Here is a 6,926-nt window from a genome sequence, read left to right on the forward strand (position 1 = left end):
CTTTAATATAAGTTTAACATAACAGCAAATGTACAACGTTTCGACAAAGTTTTGTCATCATGATGTATTTAGGTTCCTTACCTTTAAAAGGACATTGAATTGTTGGAAAGGGTTCAGAGGAGGGCTACTAGGACGATACCTGGGATGGAAAGATTGTCATATGTTAAGATCTCAGAAAGTGTTTCCTCCTGAAAAAAAAAAAAAAAAAGAAGAAGAAGAATTAGAAGTAATCTGATTGAGGTGTTTATAGATTTATACGGCAATTCAAAGTGTTGATGCATCATAGTTTTCGTATTTAATCGTGAGAATGGTAGGACTATGGAACACAAATATAAACTTTGGCAGTGCAGGACTCAACCTCAGCTAAGACAGTTTTATTTCTATAATAAGGTGGTTAGCCTTTGGAATTGGTTACCTTTAAAAGTACCGGATGCAGTTAAAGAAATTTAAGGGAAAGTCTTATTAAATATTTGAATAATAAGGGCTGGCTTTGAGAGTTTATTTTTATTTAAAGGTTTAGTTTAGTGGATGTAATGGTCAAAGTGGACCAGCCTTAAATTATGTGTATGTGTACATATATGATAAACTCGGTATTGTTCAATTATATTATAATTTCTGTTGTGTTAGATTCTGTTATAAACTTTGTTGTTCTATATTCTACTATAAACACTGTCGTGTTCAATTATATTATGAACTCTGCTATGTTCAATAGTATTGTAAACTCTGTTGTGTTCAATTATTATAAGTTCTGTTGTTGTATTTGATTGTATTCTAAACTCTGTTGTGTTCAATAGTATTATAAGTTCTGTTGTTGTATTTGATTGTATTATAAACTATGTTGTGTTCAATAGTATTATAAGTTCTGTTGTTGTGTTTGATTGTATTATAAACTCTGTTGTGTTCAATAGTATTATAAACTCTGTTGTGTTCAATAGTATTATAAACTCTATTGTGTTCAATAATATTATAAAATATTTTGTGTTTGATGCCCGAAACAGACATGAGAATAATAAAGAGCCCTCTAGCTTCGGGAAACCAAAGCCTATCTACTTTACCTAAAGAGTGTCTCTTACCAGCATCGATCATTGTCCCAGCATTTATTGATCACAGTTATTTTCTAATCACATCAACTGCATTATTGCAATAGTTCACTTAAAACCACATTTCTTGTAAATACTCGACCATCGTTCAAAAACTTTTCTTCGTAACAAACGGTAAATTAATTTAACTTGGTGCTAAATAAATATTTAGTTTAAAAATTCCCTCCTTTACAGACCTTTATACAGCAGAAAAAGTGCCGAAATTTAGGAGCTATTTACGTCTGTTAGCGATTGAATTCAACTAAAATGGGAACGGGCAATCAAAAGAGGAAGTATTATAGGAGAAAAGTGGAATTGGACTCGTGTAACTCACGAAATTTGAAGAAATCGAGCGTGACCGACCGATTATGACTAGCGTATAGCCCGTCAAAAATGACGTGGCGAATACTACCATCCCCAACCCATAGTATACTCGAACCTCACATTTCATAGCTAACTGAAATAAATGAATTTTGCGAAATCAAGCTTGAACAACAAAGAGGCAAGAATGTGCAGCCGGGGCAGTCAAACGTCAGTAAATTACTTTGTGAGCCAATCATAATTAAGATCATTCATGAAATGAATTCATTATTATACCAACACTCACTACACTTATAAGGTTTCACGGCCCACTTGATCGTAATGGGAAGATAGTGATCGAACTATTCTATCTGGATAGTTGCATTTTGACTTTTATGACTCCTCCTGTTTGGAGAAATGAAGCGTGACGTGACACACTCTGGCTTTTATATAGGTTAGCTAATGTGTTTGGTTGTAACTAATCAAGAACGAATAACTGAAACGTGTACTTTGCACATCATCGTTAAATATGTCTAAAAACGGAAACTTTAATTGACATGATACTACCAAAACGTGTTGAAATTCTCGTAGGGCATCACTATCTCTATCACGTACGTCCCAGTTAAGCAGTTGCATCGTCTCTGCCGATACAACACGTAACAAAAGGAAATGTCAATGTCATCATCCTTGTATCCTTGTTAGTGTCATAACTGGATGTGTGGATGGGCAGGGCTGAATAGACGGCCGAAATCACTAACAACCAGACTGTTTTTAATAATATGTTGCTTAACAGCATGTAATGTTATTTACGAAAGTAATTCATATGACTTGTATACTGTTGTTCTAAATATTGCCTGCTGTTAAAAAAGTTATGCCCATAACTAGAAACTAATTTAACCCAACTTTCGTTTGATTAAAGACTACTTGTAATATGAATCCCGCACTGAGAGTCACTCAGACATCGGTAACCCTTAGCTTTCTACGTAATTAGCCATTTGCGTTACTTTATTGTTGAAACTCTCAACAACAACAAACAAGAGCAATCAAAAAGATTGCTAACCCTCGTCCCGCCGTCCTTTTCGAGATTTCTTGCGTTTATATTGGATAACGTCAAATTTCACCTTCGAAAACTCAGAAAATCCTTCTCAGATCCAGAGTTATCAACGATCCGGATCAGTTTTTGTAGTGTGATGAGGAGTCTGAACCTTAATGTGCCCATGAAATTTGGTACAAATCCGATCACACTTTACAGAGTTATTAACCCAAAACCGCGAAAATGCCCTATGTCCCCATTATAAAAAATGCTTTAAAGTGATCCAGAGTCCGGATCCGGTTTTGTATCCGGACCATATTTGGGTGAGGACTGTCCTATGCTGACTTTCCATCTTGTGTAAAATGTTCGTATACATCGGTCTATTAATCTTTGAAATACGTGCGCGGAAACAGACAGACACACACACACGGACCCGACTGTAATACCTTCACCCTCGTCTGAGGGGGCCCAGAGTAACAACTTTAAGTATTTTTTCAAATATAATCATCCTAGACAATATAGTTTTTATTTCCACTTGTGTGTAGTATGTTTCTCATATTGCATGAATACACTTTCCAAATGTCTGTACTTTTTTTTCTTGTCATGAATACTTAGTGAAAAGATAATATACGTGAAAACACAATTTGATAAATATTTTGTCTAAAAATGTTCTAAGCTAAGCGTTTACTCTACAGGGTATCTTTTTTTTAGAGGATATTATAACGTGATAAAATTATATTCCAGAGAACATTTCAGTGTGATAAGATTTTATTCTATAGAACATGTCACCGTGATGAAAGTTTTCTGTAAATCATATATCAATATGATATAACTATTCTGATGTGTATCTCAGTGTGAAGGAAGTTTACTGTATATTATATATCAATATGATATAACTGTATTCTGATGGGTTTCTCAGTGTGAAGAAAGTTTACTGTATATTATATATCAATACAAATAACTATTCTGATGTGTATCTCAGTGTGAAGGAAGTTTACTGTATATTATATATCAATATGATATAACTATTCTGATGTGTATCTCAGTGTGAAGGAAGTTTATTGTATATTATATATCAATATGATATAACTGTATTCTGATGGGTTTCTCAGTGTGAAGAAAGTTTACTGTATATTATATATCAATATGATATAACTGTATTCTGATTGGTATCTTAGTGTGAAGGAAGTTTACTGTATATTATATATCAATATAATATAACTGTATTCTGATTGGTATCTCAGTGTGAAGGAAGTTCACTGTATATTATATATCAATATAATATAACTGTATTCTGATAGGTTTTTCACTGTGAAGAAAGTTTACTGTATATTATATATCAATATAATATAACTGTATTCTGATTGGTATCTTAGTTTGATGGAAGTGATTCGTGTAGCAGACAGTGAATCGCGCTTCATTACTTTGTTGCATTACAAGAGCGGAGTAACAGTCACATCCCGTTATTGATTTCAATAGCCCAAGAGTTGGCGGTGGGAACTGATGACTAGAGCTGCCTCCCCTCTAGTTTTTCAGTTCAAAATAATGGACGGCTAACGCAGACAGACTTTGTGCAGCTTTGCTCGAATATCCAAAACTACAAACAAACAAAATGTCCGCCACATGGAATAATGGACAAAATACGCCTGATGAATATCGTATTGGAATTAATTGCTGCGAAGAAATACATAAGAAAACAAGCCTTGCTCTCTCAGCATTTAAATAACACATTTATTTAACGAAGAATATTGTTAGTATGGAGACTGATGAAAAAGAAAAGGTATTTTAATATAGATTTAAGCAAAAATTTTGAATAGAAAAAATAATATGGATATGTGCTTCTGCATTACTTTCAGCTGATGTTTGTTGCTTAAAAATAATTTTTTGTAAAATATACGCTCATAAATAAATTGTGAAAAGACTGACATCGTATTTTGCTTCATTGTTAAAGAAAAAATATAGTTCACAAAATGTACCCCATACATCCTTTTCATATTCAAGGTTTTTGTTCTGAATTTACTACCACGTGGTTGCCTCAGATAACTTAACGTGATAGTAAGTCGGTTAATAATTTAAAAAAAAAGAAGACTTTGTTTATATCGCAGCACGAGCCAAATTGAAAGTTGTGTTGCATGATTTAATGTTTCTAGAACGAAAGTGGATTTTACATTTTTACATTCTTTGCTCAAATAAAAATGCGGGTTTGTGCATTCCATAAGCTGATGGACACAGACAAAAGTAATCTCGCATATAAAATAGGTTTAAGAAAATTTAAAGTTTACAAAAGAGGGGTAATATCTGAGAAGGAAAGTATTCTGAAGACGCGAAACAAGAAAACAAAATTTACACACACACAGATATACACATATATATATATATAAACTAATAGATAAAGGCCTTATGTTGCCAGTTGTACGGTCTTCATTTTTAGAATTTTTTTTTTTTTCTGGAGACATACAGGCTATTCTTCCAAAACGATGGCCAAATATTTCAAAAAATAATACTGACAGATTATCGAATGATAACTTTGAAATGTTGTAGCTTGTATTATTAGAAAACCTAATTTCCCCCAACTTCTTATTGAATTGATGCTCTTTGCTACCACAAGACCGAACATAGGTGCTTGATAGTCTTCTTGCTTGTTTTTATAATTATGAGAATTGTAGTTGTATGTGATTACGTTTCATCATGAGAATTGTAGTTGTAGGTGATCATGTTTTATCATGAGAATTGTAGTTGTATGTTTTGCCATTTTGCGAACTTTTTCCTCTTCTGGTTATATAAGTTGATTTCACTTTGTCTTTGTATTCAGTTTATTTATTTATTTTTTTATTATTGTTCTGGAGTGTTTGTTTAAGCACAAAGCTGCTTACACTGTGTCCACTAATAATTACCACTACAAACTAGTCATCATCTCTAAACCCAGTAATTGCCACTACAAACTAGTCATCATCTCTAAACCCAGCAATTACCACTACAAACTAGTCATCATCTCTCAATCCAATAATTACCACTACAAACTAGTCATCATCTCTCAACGCAGTAATTACCACTACAAACTAGTCATCATCTCTAAACCCGGTAATTACCACTACAAACTAGTCAGCATCTCTCAATCCAGTAATTACCACTACAAACTAGTCATCATCTCTCAACCCGGTAATTATCACTACAAACTAGTCATCATCTCTCAACCCGGTAATTACCACTACAAACTAGTCATAATCTCTCAACCTAGTAACTATCACTACAAACTAGTCATCATCTCTCAATCCAGTAATTACCACTACAAACTAGTCATCATCTCTCAACCCGGTAATTATCACTACAAACTAGTCATCATCTCTCAACCCGGTAATTACCACTACAAACTAGTCATCATCTCTCAACCTAGTAATTACCACTACAACCTAGTCATCATCTCTCAATCCAGTAATTACCACTACAAACTAGTCATCATCTCTAAACCCGGTAATTATCACTACAAACTAGTCATCATCTCTCAATCCATTAATTACCACTACAAACTAGTCATCATCTCTCAACCCAGTAATTACCACTACAAATTAGTCATCATCTCTCAACCCAATAATTACCACTACAAACTAGTTATCATCTCTAAACCCAGTAATTACCACTACAAACTAGTCATCATCTCTCAATCCATTAATTACCACTACAAAATAGTCATCATCTCCCAACCCGGTAATTATCACTACAAACTAGTCATCATCTCTCAATCCATTAATTACCACTACAAACTAGTCATCATCTCTCAACCCAGTAATTACCACTACAAATTAGTCATCATCTCTCAACCCAATAATTACCACTACAACTAGTCATCACCATAGCTAATTATCATTAGAGTAACTTGTTCGTCATCACAGTAGCTACTAACCTTTATAGTAATTAGTTTGTAATCATAAAAGTTACTAATCTTTAGTTTGTTTGTTTTGAAGCACAAAGCTACAAAATGGGCTATTTGTACTGTACACACCATATACGAGTATCGGAATCCGATTTTTAGCATTATAAGCCTTACAGACTTACCACTGAGCCAATGGGGGCACTAATCATCAGAGAATAGTGTCTGTTATCTTGTAACTGGTTCAGTACCACCATAGCTGTTAATCTTTATAGTAAATAGTTAGTCATCGTCATAACTAATGATAATTAGAGCAATTAGTTCGTCATCAACTATTTCTACTAATTGAGGAGGAACTTAAGTTTGTTTGGTCGTTTAAAACGTTTTCTGGATTCATCAACTATAGCTATTAATTGAGGAGGAGCTTAAGTTTGTTTGGTCGTTTAAAACGTTTTCTGGATTCATCAACTATAGCTACTAACTGAGGAGAAGCTTAAGTTTGGTCGTTTAAAACGTTTTCTGGATTCATCAACTATAGCTACTAACTGAAGAGAAGCTTAAGTTTGTTTGGTCGTTTAAAACGTTTTCTGGATTCATCAACTATAGCTACTAACTGAGGAGAAGCTTAAGTTTGGTCGTTTAAAAC

This window comes from Limulus polyphemus, unplaced genomic scaffold (assembly GCF_000517525.1).
Source record: "Limulus polyphemus unplaced genomic scaffold, Limulus_polyphemus-2.1.2 Scaffold415, whole genome shotgun sequence".
NCBI lineage: Eukaryota > Metazoa > Arthropoda > Merostomata > Xiphosura > Limulidae > Limulus > Limulus polyphemus.